Genomic DNA, 17,796 nt, shown 5'->3' on the forward strand with positions numbered 1-17,796 from the left:
TCACAAGCTCAGATTCGTTTAGAATTTGGTCTGACGAGCCAAATGCTTGCACGTAAAGGGTCATATATAAAGTGTTGGCACAAAATAAAGAATTCACCGGAAAACTCCTTGAATCAACAGCTCTGGCAATACCTGACCAACTCCTCTGGAACACCGGCGAAAAAATACTTAGAGGAGTCCCTGAGTATTACAGGTCTAAAAGAGCTATGGGAGATTCCTCTATCTCATGCACAATTTAAGCACGCAGTGAACAAGAGCTTAAAAAGACATTCTCATGTGGAGGACAAAGCCACCTTTTCTCACAGGCATCATGCATGGATGACTCTGTGGACATACAAAACACCGGGGCTCCAAGCATATTTTGGTCAGGGATATGGCTGGAAAACAAAAGAAGCCTTTTTAAAACATAGGTTGGGGATCCTACCTGCCATTCCATATCTACCACTGTGGCTGAGAACGAACTATGGGACTAGATGCCGGCTGTGCGGAATAGGAGTCGAAGACTTAGAACATTTACTATGCACTTGCTCGAGGCTGAACGAGGAGAGAGCAGCTCTGTTAAAAACAGCCTTTAACAAACTAAGTATCCGCTCACGCAGACAAGCAGTCCTTGCTTGTTTTGATCCTGGTCTTCCACCGCTAAATGGGAAGCTGGTGAAATTTCTGATACTAGCAGAACGGAAACTACAATGCCAGGCAGTCGGCTAAAGAGGAAATTTCGGGCTGTGACCAGCTGCTATGAACAATTTGCCACTCACGTTTATTGATTTTAGTAATGTTACTTTTTAACTAAAATTTCTTGCTTTTACATTTTCTCTTTTAATTCTGCTTGTGGAGATTGTTTTAATGTTTTTTTGTAATGGTTTTAATTAACCTAAACAATAAAAAGTTACTTACTACTTAAAATTCACAAATATGCTCATCAAACTCCCCACACACACATTCAAGACACTCCAAAACTCAGGTCCTACCTACCTGAACAGTTACATCTCCTTCCAACCACCATCCAGACACCACCACTCCACAGGGCTCCTACTCACTGACCGCCCATGCATACACAGTACCAGATCAAGAGGACGAGTGTTCTCTTACATCGCTCCTAAAGAGTGGAATGACCTCCCACTCTGCATCAGAGACTCCTAATGTTTTCCTGAATATCTCACGAAGCAGAAGACCTGGCTTTTCAATTAACCAACCTATGGGTAGGGCTAGGTACACACACCTGCCCAGCGCCAGGATACCCTCCCAGGATGAAAGTATTCTTTACAAATACATATAACATAACATAGCATAGCATGCTTAGCATTTCTTCCCCTCACACAATGTATTGATGTATCTCCCATGCTCCTTGATATGACATGATCAAGATTTAATTACAAGGCCTCACATTAATATTGAAACAGATATAACTCCTTGTAAAATAACTCCTCTGGTTCATATGCCGTTACATGTGCATCATTTGAGCATAAAAAGTTCAAAGATTTCTCGCGTCTTGCAATTCGAGCGTGGGACGGAGGGTGATCATGTATGCAGTTTTTTTAAAACATAGGTGATAGGTCTAATTTTTGTTAGGACTTTGATTCATCAATCCAGCGCAGGCAGTAAACATATTTTAAACAATAAATTGAGACTGATTTTTTAAGCCAAAAATAAAAAATATAATTTATCGACATTACAGGCACCTTCCGGGCCCTTTAGAAGTTGGTTGATGTAAACGTTGCCTGGAACAGACAAGCGGTGGAGACTGTTTAATCCCACACTCTATACATATAAAAGGATTGCTTGAAATATTTAAAGGTAATTGGATTCTCCTTTACAACTGGTGGGATTAAGGGATGAGACTTATATGATTTTTATATGATACCAAGTTAGTTGCAGTATATTGGGTATCTTTTGCCTTCCCATAGATCCACATATTGACGGGCCCATTGAAGAACCTCGAGGGTGGCATGTGAACCTGAGGAGGTATTTTGCAAGGAGTTATATCTGATAGATACTACAACCACATTGCTGGTGGGTCAATCCCAATACCTTTACATAGGAGGGAGGGGTTTTAAAGGGAATTGATATGATCTTGTTTGTGAGATTTTATTTTTTCAATATCACCAAATCATTTTTAACCAGGTTTTAACTTATATAACAAATGATGTATTTGTAAAAGAAAAATATTTTAGTATAACTGCAATTCTCACACCTTATTGATATTAAATAAATACTCAAAGCAACATTTAGTGTATAATTGCTTTGCAATCCATAGACCTGGAAGAGGTGCGGTGTCGCTGCCAGAGTTCCTGACTCTGGACCACGGGGTACACGGTTCGATCGCCGGTGGCAGGTTAGCCCAGCACCATGTGTCTTTGGGCAATAGCTCGCGTAATGTTTCCAACGGCCCCTAGCACTGGGATCCTCTCCGGAGGTAGCTGTGCACTTTACAAATACTGGTATTTCATATTATTTACTACATTTTAAATTGGTCTTTGATTTGTTTTTATGAAAATGTTTTTATGATAGATTTCGATTTGTGGGAGATTTCATTTCTTTTCCTGAAGAAGGTGGTTTGATCATTTAAACGCACCGAAACGAGTTGATGCAGAAAACGTCTGTACTCTAAATCGACTCAACTTTGGTTAAAAAAGAGACTTTCTTCTATAGTGGTGGTTTGACCAAGGATCTAATGTTCGATTAGTGGTTCCTAATGACAAATGAATGTCTATGGTATTCTCCCCATGTAGCAATATGAAATTTGTTGTTGGTTCTTGGATTGTTTATTTTTGATTTTAGATAAATTTGGGTGTGGATTTAAATTTGCATATAGAACATACAATTGTATTTAGGCTCTCGCATCATAGGAGCCAAAGACTCCTCGCGGGAGCTCTTTGCCATCCTGAAGGAGTTTACAAATCCACGGGTGAATAATCCACTCCTGCCATCCACACAGAAACTATGTGATCACTTAGCAACCCACTTCACTAATAAGATCGGCACAATATATCGCTACTTTTGGGACAGAAAGGGTAGTTGATGAGAGAGCCCCCCTCGAGGGAAACCCCTGCGCCCCGAGTTTAGAATGCTTCCCCACCATTACTGGTGAGCGGGTTGGTGCTCTATTATCTCAGGCAAAATCGGGTTCTACTTTTGACCCGGTACCACCTGCGTTTATGTCTGAGCTAACCCCGGTCTTAGCGGATACACTTGCAGACATCTGTAACATCTCATTAGCGACGGCCACTTTTCCATGCAAATCGAAAATTGCACGCATTAAGTCCCTGCTTAAAAAAGGCTCTAGCAGATCCTACTGATCTACAGAATTGGAGGCCAATCTCCCTTCTCCCTTGTTGTTCCAAAGTCATGGAGACACTAATCAACTGACATCTTTCTAGCTATCTAGAGCAGAACAAAATATTAGACCCATCCCAGTCCGGCTACCGTGCATCCTTCAGCACCGAGGCCGCCTTACTTTAGGTTACCGATACGCTAAGGATGTCACTGGATAAGGACTCTCCAGTGCTGCTTTATCAGTCGGCAGCCTTTGACACCATCTCTCATCACATCCTGTTGAACCGGCTTCGAGAGATTGGTGTCAAAGGTTCGGCCTTTAAATGGATTCAGAATTATCTGTCCAACAGAACACAATGCGTCCAGTTGGACTCTTTTGTGTCACATACAGCTGCGGTGGATAAGGGGGTTCCACAAGGCTCTATATTGAGCCCCACGTTATTCAACCTATATGTTGCGCCCTTGGCCTCAATCGGCAGAAACTGTGTGTTTGAAACCATATCCTACGCTGATGATACGCAGCTGATTGTGCACATATAGAACGACCCTGCAGTAACAAAAGCTAAGTTCATAAACTGTATGACTAGCATAACAAGTTGGATGAGGAAGAACTTCCTGCAACTTGACTCTTCCAAAACTGAGATATTGTTGTTTGGCAAGGCACAAGAACTGTGGACCTCCGACTGGTGGCCATCAGAACTAGAAGCTCCTTCCCCAAGAGGGTGGGTAAGAACCTAGGTGTTAGAATAGACAATAAGCTATCGATGGAAGAGCAGGTGAAGACTCTCACTGGCACCTGCTTCGGGACCATGCGGATGCTCAAAAAGATCTTCCCCTGGATCCCGCTAAATGCCAGAAAGACCCTCATTCAGTCGCTCCTAATCAGTGTCCTTCACTATGGCAACTCTTTGTTGTGAGGAATTAGGGAAGAACAAGATAGGAGTATAGAGGGAAAGGAAAACTAGGACGCCTTCCACTCAGTAAATCGCCAAAATACAAATGTCCTAGTGTTCAAGGCAGTTCTCGTCTAATGATCTACAGACATCACTAGTTGTACATGAATTACAACAGACCTCCCTTCTTACAAAGATTTAGAGTATGGGATGTCTCAGTCTGCTGCCGTTATTAAAAACAGCCCAACTCTGATCAACAAACTTAGACAAACACAAAACCCACATTCACCTAAAATGACAACTGAAAAAGGTGAGAAAGGCGAGATGGCACCTCACGGGCGCACCACCAATGGGACCCCTGGCTGGTACTCACCAGGATGGCCCTGTTATCATCATTGGTGCCATCAAGCCGTAACGGAAACGTGTCCTAAACCCAAAGAAAAGACAGTGAGTGGTGCAGTGAACACAAATTATATGTAACAAAACGTGCAACACTTTAACACTTAACATATAATCCACTGTGCAACCAGGACAAAAACATTACTAGTGTTCCTTTCTTGTTGCATACAGTACACATATGAACAATAAAAAGAAGGATGTGAATACTACCAATCGATTCACACCCTACTTACAGCCGACATGTTTCATTGCCTTGGTTTCTATCAGGCAATTTCCTCAGGGCAAACCAATTTAAATGCCACTGCAAAGGACACTGGGTTTTGCGTGCCCTCAGTTAGCCTTGCCTCTCATACCAGCCAAGAGGAATTAAAAAGGAATACAGCCCTCATAGGTGAGCTAGGTCCAGTCTCCCTTCGTTTCTATTGCGGTGGAGAATAACTGTCCGGCGTCTTCTCAGCACTCGAGTTGGACTCTTTTGTGTCACATACAGCTGCTGTAGGTAAGGGGGTTCCACAAGGCTCTATATTGAGCCCCACATTATTCGACCTATATGTTGCCCCCTTGGCCTCAATCGGCAGAAACTGTGGGTTTGAAATCATATCCTACGCTGATGATACGCAGCTGATTGTGCACATATAGAACGACCCTGCAGTAACAAAAGCTAAGTTCATGAACTGTATGACTAGCATAGCAAGTTGGATGAGGAAGAACTTCCTGCAACTTGACTCTTCCAAAACTGAGATATTGTTGTTTGGCAAGGCAGAAGAACTGTGGACCTCCGACTGGTGGCCATCAGAACTAGGAGAAGCTCCTTCCCCAAGAGGGTGGGTAAGAACCTAGGTGTTAGAATAGACAATAAGCTATCGATGGAAGAGCAGGTGAAGACTCTCACAGGCACCTGCTTTGGGACCATGCGGATGCTCAAAAAGATCTTCCTCTGGATCCCGCTAAATGCCAGAAAGGCCTTCATTCAGTCGCTCCTAATCAGTGTCCTTCACTATGGCAACTCTTTGTTGTGAGGAACTAGGGAAGACCTGTTATCTAGATTGCAGGTTGTGCAAAATACGGCAGCTCGTCTCGTCCTCAATAAACCAGCAGAAACCCCTTCCCTTCATCTCCTACGCTAACTTTATTGGCTTCCTGTTAGGAAACGAGCTCTCTTCAAGCTGCTTTGCACGGTCTTTAAGTCCCTGCATGGAATGGGCCCGGCTTCCTTGACTAATAAAATTGAACGCTATCAAATCTGCAGCCAGAGGATTCGGAAAGCTAAAATGGGTGGCTGTGAGTTTTCCTATCTGGCCCACAAACATTGGAACCAGCTCCCTGAACAAATTTGTGCCTGCCCCAACCTACCACAGTTTAAAAAATGCTCAAGACTTGGCTATTCTAAATATTTTATTTTACATCTGGCCTTCCTTCTCTAGCGCCAAGAGATCCCCCTGGGGATGATTTGTGCGCCATACAAATGAGTCTAAAGTAAAGTCAAAGTAAAGTAAAGTATGGATAAATCTGCTTTACCCAAATTTATTGCAACATTGAGTGTTTTTTAATGAGATTTCTAACTTTAGAAAAAGAATTGCATATTTGATTATGATTTTGAATAGTATTTCTTGGTGATATTGGTTACATTTTGGATGAATCCTGGTGCGAATTGAAATCAGGTTTTTATTTTAACACATTCAAAGGGAATTGTTTACCTTTGACTGGCTTAAATAGTATTAACACATCATGGGGTTTACAGGGGAAGACAGTCTCTGTGGTTACAATTTCGTCAAAAGAACGTGTCTGCCATCTCGACTTGTCCGTCTCCCTGTTTCCTGAATGATTATGGGCTTACCTGAGCCCATGAGGTGGAAGTTGTACGTCCTCTTGCCATGCCTTGTTTCTGCCAATAAGGAGGTGCCACAGAAAGGAGTTGGGTATGGTCGATTTTAGCTCCTGTATGGTCATCCTTTAAGAGCACCTCTCAGTCTGGTGAAGAAGCCCCTCCAGGATGTAGTTAGCTACATGTTGGCTGTCACAAATCAGATGTAGTGCTTCTGGACAGCAAAAAAATGAAAACCTAGAAGCTAGCCAGGAGGTCATGATGCTCTGGTATGACCAGAAGGCCACTCTAGTCGAGTTTCAGCCTGGCCAAAAAGTGTGTTGTTTGGAGCCAGTGAAGCCTAGGGGCCCCCAAGACAGCTGGTCAGGGCTTTATGAGGTGAAGGAGAGAAAGGGGTCACCTACTTGGTGGAACATCAGGCTCCCAAGTAACCCTAAGGGCCCTCCATGTTAACCGCCTCAAACCCCACTATGAGAGGTCTGAAGTCACTATGCTTCTGGTAGCAGATGATGGGGTGAAAGAGGAGAGTTAACCTTTTCCCAACCTCCTGTCTTCCAAAGAGCAGGGTGTGTCAGTGGAAGGTGTCAGCCAACCCGGACCGAAAATCAGCAAAGGGACTGTCACCAGTTGCTGGGGCGGTTTGCTTCTTTGCTCTAACTGACCCCTGAGATCACACATTTGTATAATTTGTATATAATATTGATATTAGGGACAGCATGTGTATGAAGAAGAACATTTATCGGCTGTCTGATAAGTTTAGAGCCAGTTTCAAGGAGGATTAGTTACTGCTTTATTTTAACCTTTTTAACCTGTGCATCTTTGTAACTTGGGGAGATTGTGCTAACCAGAGGTGCTTATTGCGGCACCCAGTTCTTTTTGAAACTTTATTGCTATCACAGTTTGGGGGCATTCTTACCTGGAGGCTTGTGTCCTGGGCTCAATCGTCACTTCTACCCGCCCAGGTCCAACGCGGTAACCAGTACCATTGCGTGGAGGGCGGGGTAGGGGGAGCCAGGCACTCCTGGGGAGGTGGGGGGGGCGGTGAGCGGTCTAGCTGCTGGAGCAGGCAGGCATAAAGGAAGGTGGCGCCGACGGTGCGGTGAGTAGGGCGGTGGCAGAGCCCTGTTGCCGCTGTTCGCACTATCAGCCAGTTACTGCTTTATTTTCACCTTTTTAACCTGTGCATCTTTGTACCTTGGGGAGATTGCGCTAAACAGAGGTGTTTATTGTGGCACCCAGTACTTTTTAAAACTTTATTGCAATCGCAGTTTGGGTGCATTCTTACCTGAAGGCTTGTGTCCTGGGCTCAATCGTCACTCCTACTCGCCCTGGTCTGACGCGGTAACCAGTACCATTACGCGGAGGGCGGGGTAGGGAGAGGCAGGCACTTATGGGGGGGGGCGGTTAGCAGTCTAGCTGCTGGAACAAGCAGCTATTTATTGAGATGTGCCAGTGACCGCGCGCAGTGGACGCGCGTAGCGGGCGCGTCGCTGGTGCGCCGCTGGAGCGCCAAAGGCAAGCCCGTCTGCGCCCGTCCGCGGCCGTACGGGGCCCGGGGCCAGGACCCCTGGTCTTGGCGGAGTCGGCTACCATTATGATCGCCAGGAATTATACAATCTTCGCCCCATATCAAAGATGGCTGCAAACATAGTATTACGGGTAATAGCATAAGTGGGAGCTGCAGCTTCTGCCCATTCACGTTAGGAGAAGGGAGGGAGGAGGTGGAGGTGCCTAGGAAGCTCACCTGTTGCTTATTGAATTGCCGGTCCCTTAGGAAACACAGACTGTTAGTTTGTGACCAGCTGGTAGATAGTCAGTGTGACTTAATGTTTCTCACGGAGACCTGGCTGGATGAGGAGTCGGCCCCTGAGATCCTAGAGGTGGTCCCTAAGGGCTATGCTGTTAGCCGAATAGACAGAGGGATCAGCAGGGGGGTGGAATAGCAATTATATACAAGCACCCCATTCAATGCACTCTGGAAGCTATCAACCTGACTGAGGGGGTCCTTATCTATAGACCACCCCGCATTTCCAAGGGCTTCGTGGTAAGCCTGATGGATTACCTCATTCAACCGGCACTGCGATACGAGAAATTCATAGTGTTTGGAGACCTCAACTTGCACTTTGAGGACAGTGCCTGTACCGCAGCCACTGATCTATGCCAATAAATGGACACACTGCAACTCAGGCTTAGATCAAACACCTCTACCCACATAAAGGAACATCTGTTGGACGCCCTGTTTGCAAACTGGGAAGACATCGTGGTGCAAGCCCCTGTCCCTGTCACCTGGACAGACCATTCCTTGGTCCCTTTTGTTATAATACGATCTGGATCCAAGTGTAAAAATGCTGAACATAAGACTATAGTTAGTCAGAGATGGGGGGGCTTTTCGCAGGATCTTTTTAGTAATGCCCTAGTTCAGGGGGACAATCCTGGTGGCACAGATGCTGAAATGGCATGCATGAATCTGGAGAGAAGGATTACGCAGGCCTTGGACTGCACTGCCCCCTGGGCACAGAGGAAACCGGGCAGAGTTCAGAAATCTGCCCCGTGGTACTCGGATGCCGTGAGAGCAGCGAAAGCTGGGTGTAAACGGCTGGAAAGGCAGTGGTGGCTGACTTCTCTGAACAGAGGAAAGAGTGTTATAAAGTAGAACGTAGGAAATATCACACACTTATCAGAAGGGCCAAAGCTGCTCACTATCTGGAGAGAATTGATTCAGCCAGCAACTCCACTCAGGAGCTATTTAAGGTCTATAAGGAAATATCCTCCCTTACCACTTTAACGGCACCTGAGGTAGGTTCAGAGGAGCTCTGCAATCGTATAGCGGAGTTTTTTTCCGATAAAGTGAAAAAAATTAATGCCACCTTCCCGGTATTGGCCAGAATAGGGGGTGAAGGGAATGAGGAGAGCAAACTTGAGGAAGAGGGGGAAGGGCTGAAGGAATTTCTGATGCCCCTCTCTGAGCACCTTATTAAAATCTGCCTCAGTATTAAGTCCGGCTCTCCCGGGGACCCGGCTCCACCGAAAAGGCGGAGAGGGAGTCTGGAGTGCCTGGAACCCTACATAAGACATCTGGTGGAGACATCTTTTAGTACATGCAGAGTCCCCAGCTACTGGAAGGAAGCTGTGGTCCTGCCGCTCCCTAAGAAACCGCACATTGGTCTAGACCAATTAGACGATTTACATCTAATCTCACTGCTGCCTTACTTTGCGAAGGTGGCAGAAAAAGTGGTGAATGACCAATTGACGGCACACATTGAGGAAGGCGGTCTTCTCCACCCAACTCAGTCTGGGTTCCGAGCATTGTACTCCACTAAATCTGCGCTGCTCTTTGCCACTGAATCCATCAGGCAGCTGGTGGATGCAGGTCAAACGGCGGCCCTGATCCTGTTGGATCTAAGTGCCGCCTTTGACACGGTGGCCCACCACACGCTGGTGCAACGCCTGAGAAAGGGAGGGGTGGGGAGGATGCCCTGAGCTGGTTAAAATCTTTTCTGTCTGGGTGTTGCTTCCAGGTGAGACAGGGTGATCACTATTCTAGAGTCATCAAGCTGAGGCAGGGAGTGCCGCAGGGATCGACCCTGTCCCCGACCTTGTTCAATCTCTACGTTGCTCCAGTTGCGGAGATTGCCAATGGGTTTGGAATCAGGGTCGTATCCTATGCGGACGATTCTCAGATGGTGGTCTCTCTAACTCAGGCTCCGGAGGTGGCTGCATCCAACTTCACGGTCTGCCTGCAAGAACTGGCTGCATGGATGGTAATGAATTGCCTGAAGATGAATGGCAGCAAGACGGAGGTATTGGTGGTGGGCAGGGCTCCGACAGTGTGGTCCTCGGCATGGTGGCCCCAGAACCTGGGGCCGACACCAACGCCCTGTGTGCAGGCACAAAATCTGGGAGACTCTAACCTCTCTTTTGACTATCATACCAGGCGGGTGGCAGGCACCTGTTTTGGGGTCCTGAAGGTACTGAGAAAAATGGTCGACCTTCTACCCACGGCGGCCAGGAAGACCATGGTCCACGCCTTGGTGATGTGGCGCCTAGATTATGGCAACATTCTTTATCTAGGTGCAACGACCAAGAGGCCTTGACATGGGCCTCCAAGTAAAGAGGACCATCTCCACCTGTTGGGGCATTATTGGAATCTTGCGAAAAATTAAGCATTACCTGTCTGTGCAGGCCCGGAAACAAACTGTGGTAGCACTGATAGTATCTCGGCTTGATTATTGTAATGCCCTATACGCGGGAGTTAACAAAGGCCTGTTGCAAAGACTTCAATCGGTGCAAAATGCAGCGGCGAAGTTTGTATTTGACCTACCTAGAAGGTCGTCAGCTACTCTCTCCAGGAAATCCTTGCACTGGCTCCCAATTGATGCCAGGATTTCCTTTAAGGTGCTTTGTTTGGTGTTCGAAGCCCTGAACAAAAAAGAGTCTGGAGGAGTAAAAGACCTCCTGATTCCCTATGTTCCCGCCAGGAACCTTCGCTCCTCAATGAAGGTCCTCCTTACAGCTCCCCGAGTGCGAAGAGCTAAGTGGGGAGGCAGAGCCTTTTCCAATCTTGCTCCCAGATGGTGGAACACTGTTCCCTTAGAAATCAGGATGCCACCTTCAATACAATCTTTCAGAAAAGCCCTAAAGACATGGCTCTTTGTTAAAGCTTACCCCTAGCTCTTTGGTTCTGCCTTTTTGTTTTTCTTTTGTAGGCCCCTTGACGCCTCCGGGTAAAGTCGCGCGTTATAAGTTTTATTTCATTCATTCATTCAAGAGTATCCTCCATCTGCAGGGAGTACAGAATGCGGCAGCCCGCTTAATACTGAAGCGGCCTGGAAGGTTCTCTGCAAAGGCTGATCGGGCGGCACTACACTGGCTCCCGATAAAAGAGAGAGTAATATTGAAGGCACTTTGTGTCTGTCACCGTATCCTTCAGGGGAGTGCTCCACCTTATCTATCCGAGCTATTGACTCCCTATGTCCCTACACGTCGGTTAAGATCAGGTGGAGTGGGTCTGGTGTGTGTACCCACCATCAATAGAGCGAGGATGGGGGGGTTGGTCCTTCCACTTATTGGCGGCCAAACAATGGAATGCGCTCCCAGTGGGCCTCCGGATGGAGCCCCTGGAGAGTTGCTTTAGGAAAAACTTAAAAATGCACCTCTTCCCTCGTGATATCTAGGGTAGTGGGGGCGTCTAGTACTACATCGGCAACTGTACCGCAGCGTGGGGACAAACTGTCTTTAGTGTAACCATTGCGCTTTACAAATGTGCAAATAAATAAATGAATAAATAAATTAGTTCAAGATACCAGAGTTGGGTTGATTGAGCACTCCAATAGTCCTTGATCCAGCCAGTGGTGCTGGTACTCAAAGCCGGGTAAGTGGGCATTGCCCCAGAACTCAGGTTCTACGGAGACAATAATAGGCTCAACTCAGTTACAAAACCTGAATCTCACCCCATTCCCCGAGCTGATGAGTTCCTATATAGTACCTTTGATTTAATTTCAAGGTGCTGGCAGATTGTCCTACTGGAGATTTTCAACTTCCAAAAAAGTGGCAAAGTCTGAATGTAAAAATCTTCACTGCGACTTCCTACAGCGGTTGCCCTAAATCAATGATATTGTGTGTAATTTCTCCAATTCTCCAAGACCTCCAGTGATGGATCCGACCCCAAGCTGTACACAAGTGAGTATAGAGGTGTGGGATGTTGATTGCAGTGAGAGAAAAATGTGTATAAACGAAAATTAAATGTGCAACTTAAAATTGGCTACCATGATGTAAGGAAAAAACTTTATTAGGGATTCAGATCATGGTGTCAATGTTAAAAAGGAGTGTAGGACAGTCTGAAATAATGACTGTCAGTAATAGATGGTATTGTGGTCAACATGTTTCTGCCATTGTAGGGGCCCACAAGATCCTACTCCTAGACTCTCCACTGAGATCAAGCATATGGTTGAGGAAGCCTCCGCTGAAGGTTGGATTACCGAATCAGAAGCTCAATATTTGATCACTATCTACCCGGTCACTCCGTATTTTTACATCCTGCCGAAAATACATAAAGTGCAGAGACCGCCCCCAGGACGCCCGATTATTTCGGGTATTGGCTCATTATTAGAGCTACTGTCCACACTTGTCGACTTCTTTCTGAGGCCACTTGTTAGGAAAATGCCGACGTTCTTACAAGATACTACAGACGTCTTACGGCTTTTACCTGAGAATGAGTTTACCACCTTCTTGGTCAGTTTCGATGTTGAATCCCTTTATACTTGCATACCACAACTGGAGACATTGCAAGCCGTCAGAGGTCTCCTGGAAGATTTGGATTTAGAAACCATCACGCCGGTCAACTTCATAATGGAGTGTGCCCATCTGTCTATGACGGAGAATTTTTTTGCTTTTGAAGAAAACATTTACTTACAAACATCGGGTACTTCGATGGGTAGCGTTTTTGCCCCAGCCTTAGCAAACCTCTACGTCCACCTGTTTGAAGAGAAATGTGTTCTCAACCACACCAACCCTTTTTTTCATCAGATGTTGGTGTGGAAACGTTATATTGATTCCGTTTTTGTGGTTTGGCGTGGAACACAAGATACCATCACAAACTTCCAGACATGGCTCAACAATCAAAACCCCTACTTGAAGTTTACTGTCGAGTTCAGTAAGCAAGAGCTTCCGTTCCTAGACATCGCCATCTTCCCAGCAGAAGGGTGTCTCGGGAGTAGATTATATCGAAAGCCAATGGCACGGAACTTTTTGCTATCCTTCACCAGTCACCACCGCAGGTCCCTGCGGGAGAACTTGCCTGTTGGACAATTTGTAAGGGTTCGCTGGAACTGTTCTGTCAAAACAGATTTTAACATCTACTCTAAAGAATTAGCCTGCAAATTACAAGATCGAGACTACCCACAACGTATGATCAAGAGAGCACAGAAGCGTGCTCTCAACAACAACAGTGAGGCCCTACTAAGCCCACCAGTCGTGAAACTACCACTTGATAGACTGACTTTTGTGACAACATTCAGTCCCCTATAAAACAGAGTGCAGAAAACAGTGAAGAAAAACTGGAAGATTCTGAATACTGCAGGTTCTGTCATTCAGACACCGCTATTTTCTTTCAAAATGGGCTCTAACTTAATGGACAGTCTAGGACACACCAGGTCCAGAAGTAAGGGAAATGAGTTGGCACCTGTAAACACTCTTTGGAACTTGCCCCCGGTACAGGGCCATTATCCTTGTGGCCAATGTACCGTATGTCCTCAAACAAAAAAAACACTCACTATTGACATAGGGAGCCTGAGACCTTGGGTTCTTAAAAACCACACTAACTGCAATAGTGAGAAATTGATATACCTGATTACCTGTCCATGTTCCTTGCGATACGTGGGGATGACTACCAGAAAAATTAAATTGCGAATAAACGTGCATAAGAGCACCATTCGGTGTAACAAACAGGCAACCAGACTCACCAATCATTTCCTTCAAATGAAACACACTCCAGAAGAGATGAGTTGGACATCTTGGAGAAAACGTTTGTGCCCCCCCACGTACGAGATATCTCTAGGTTCCTCTTCCTGAGAGGGCAAAAGTGGATATATAGATTGAGGAGTGAAATAGAGGGCTTGAATGACGACATTCCATGGGTATCTATTTAAGATTGATTTGCCTTTGGTTCCAGCTACTCTACCTGTTGATGAATTTTACTGGACACACTTGTATTCCTTGCTTAAACATCACTATATTTATTTATTAATAATAATTGGGTCACGTTTATGAGCCTCACTGAGCATGAAGTTCTTGGGTTCTACATTTTTCAACCACTAAGCAGTTGCTTGTTACGGTTACAAATGTAGCTGGCGAAAATTCTTCAAAGCAGACACGCGACCCTCACAGCAACTCAACTTATTTTATCGCGGGGTGCCACTGGTGCTCGGGATGTGTAGTTCACAAGGCATACAAGCCACCGAGAGTCGTATAAATCCCCCTTATTTGGTGTACTATCTCAGCCGTGATCTGGAATACATAACAGCATATAGGATCATCCCGATATCATTGTTCTGACACATGCACAGTTGTCGTTGCACATGTGTATGAGCTAGGACGATTCGGGAACAGTGAATTCACACTGTCCGTGGTCCATCCCCGTTTTTTGATATATGTAATCCAATTGTGATGTATTCCTATAGGTTCTGTATCGATCCCCCTATTCCTGACCCTATTCTGGTTAACAAACTAACAAGTTAACTAGCAGCCATCCCATGAGGCAGAAAACCCCCATGATGCAGGAACCGTTATCTGGTAAAGCCACACTACGGCACAGGAACGTGTTATCTGATTAGGTCATAACGCTTGCCATCTAATTAGACAAGCGATATTCCTCCAGCCCCTGATAAGGCATACGGAGTTCTCAAAACAAATCAAACCTATGACAACCTGGGAAAAACCCTGCGGCCATTGTTTTGATTTCACCGAGAACTTCAGCAAAAGAATGTGCTAACGACCTGGTTGTATGACATCCTTATTGACGTATCTATGTCCATCCTTACGTCAATCTCGGCACCTTAAAGGTATAAATATTACCGATATTGCCCTATGCAAACACACGCGGTGGTGACGAGATCGGAGCAGCCAGACTTGCCGAAGCCCAGAGCAGAGCAGACCCCGCTGGCGCAGCCCCGCCTTCCTGACACGCTGAGAACGAGAAGCTGTCTATTCTCCTGCCGAGAAATCCAGCTCCGGCGCTTCCGGGTAGCCCTCGCAGGCAGCCTGGAATATCGAGGCCAGAGACGAGAGATACCATCCCTCATCCATCCTAGATTCCAGGTACAGAACTGAATAACCCCTCACAGAGAATTCTTTAGTTAGTCACTTGGCAAAACAAACTTAACTTAAACTGTAACTTTCTATTCCCGCCCACGCATTAGACTTAGGTCAGGTACACGGGGTAGGCGTAGTTAGAAACACCAGTTGAGTACGAGTAGTCAAATGTATATGTGTATGTAATATATCTTATTCATTTTAAACCTTCATATGGCTTAGAAACCATATCAATGTTTTTACAGTATTATTTTATACTTCTGCTTTTAATGTATGCACTTTACTTAACCATAAGTATTGCAATAATATCGATCCATTTCTCTTGTATGAGAAAAGAGACTGATCAATAAATAACATCTTTTATTGAACACGCCCGTCTCTTCCTTTTCTCTACAATCTGATGAGACTAAGAATACACGTACTGACTGAGTAAAATAAATTGCCTTTTGTTCACACGACTCTCGAGATACACTCTTGATTAGGGGAGAGCAAAGTTGTCATGTTCTATGGTTGTCAGAAACTAAATCCCTTCTTGTCTATCCAGGGAGGTTCAACTCCTCCTTGCCTATTCGAGAAAGTTTCTAGTGAACTCTGAGCTAGCTGGCAAACCCAAAACTTTAAGTCTAATATCGACGGTAGTAGACCTAGTTAACGTCTGGTCTAGGCCTATACTATTGAAGGTATTATTCCAATGCGCAGAGCCTATTGGGATAATAGGAACTACACTACATGGCGCCCAACGTGTTTGGAAGGGCGATAAAACTAACGTAAGACATTTAGAGAAACTCAGTCGTGCTTTCTCACTCAGACCCCTTTTTCCATAATACTCCAAAGACGTCTGGAGTGGGTGAAAGGTAATATCCGCCAAACCTCGCAGGAGGAAACTCCTATGTATGGTACTTGGTTTAGTCAACGTTGAAGGATAAACCGTTCCAAAATATTGTGCATCTAATCTTTGTTTCCATAAGAAACCTGATCTGCAAACAAACAAAGTAACCATCCTGTCGGTAAAATGGTAGACAGTGATGATGAAAGAGAGGCAGTTAGATTAGCAACTGAACTCGCAGCAGCTGATACTGCACTGCAAGAAGCAGACCAGGATATAATACTCATCCCAGTCATCAAAAGGAAATCTATAACCTTAAAACTTATAGAAAATGGACTGACACCTAGAGGTGGTACAGTCATATTCGTAATTGAGGCACACGAATATCGGCAGACAGAGGTATACTATTAATGGATACATTTTCCAGCAGCAAATGCTGTAACAAAGTACTTCCACTATTACAAAACAGAGGAACCTCCTGAAGAGTATACTCCTTTCGAGGAGGTGGAAGTACCACTTAAATTTCAAGAGCACCTGCTCTTATTTAATGGCGCCCTAAAACACAATAATCACATCACCAGGCTCGGTCCTTTAGGTAGACCAGGAGCAACGTGGCCGGTCCTAGCCGGATACACACCACATCCAGAGTTCGAAAGAATGCCTGCAGCAGATCTTTTAGTACAACTAAAACAATTAATAAAGATACATAGACAATTAGTCCAATATGTGATGCGGACTTCAACAATTCAGCCAGCAATTAAAATTCCACAGCTGACCCCTCACCAGGGGAACACAAATAAAATTACACCACAGAACATACAATCCTGCCTAGGTAAAGTACCAGCTAAACGGGAACAAATACCATTCTGGTTAGCACAAAAAATCACCCAAATAGAGGCTGTGTTTCCAGACACGACCCCGTTAGAAAAACACAGGATTCTGACTATCTGTCTTCCAATGGGAATCGCACCACACATTGAGGACTGTGACACTTGGGGTACAGTCTTTGCTTCCATCTACACAAAAACGCACGGTGTTCCATCCATTTCGGTAATACCAGATGTGCTAAAACAAATTCAAGACGAATATGGTCCAGAACCCGCTTTAACTCTTGGTATGAAATTACTAAAAGACTTCAAGCAGGTCTCGGCTATATTATTAGCCAACATAAAGGGAGAAGCAGCAAACGTGGCGATCCGCCAGAGGCTAAAAGAGACAGATATAGCAGACCAACCAGCTGAAATTGCCAGAATCATAGAAAAATCCTATGAGGAACTAGGTAGAGATAGTTTAGGTGGAATACCAGTAAAACCACAACTGATTGAAAGTCCTGAAAAAATATTTTTTAATAATAACTCAACATCACAAAAAAAGAGCTGGGATGGAAATAAACAATCCAATCCTAAAGAAAAGAAATTCCAGTCCAGAGGAAGGTCTCCTAGGCGAAGAGAAAAATCTCCGAACCAAAGACACAGGTCACCCCAGAGTGACCCCTCTGGGAAAAGATATAACCTTAGAAATAGGGATAATATAAAGAAGCCTGATAGATATCAAGACATTGATACACGTCCCTCTCAATCTTTTCAGACTTCCTCGCAGAAATTGGAAAGAAGAGGACGATCAGAACAAAGAGAAGAGCACGCCAAGTCCAAAGACAAGGAACCTGCTCAGCTAAAAAAGAAATTACAATTTCCAAAAAAGAAGGTAGCCAGTATCAAGGTAGTTAACAATGCCGAGAATACTGAGGACACAACTGAAAAACGGAGAAT

The sequence above is a fragment of the Lissotriton helveticus genome, chromosome 3_2, assembly GCF_964261635.1.
Source record: "Lissotriton helveticus chromosome 3_2, aLisHel1.1, whole genome shotgun sequence".
NCBI lineage: Eukaryota > Metazoa > Chordata > Amphibia > Caudata > Salamandridae > Lissotriton > Lissotriton helveticus.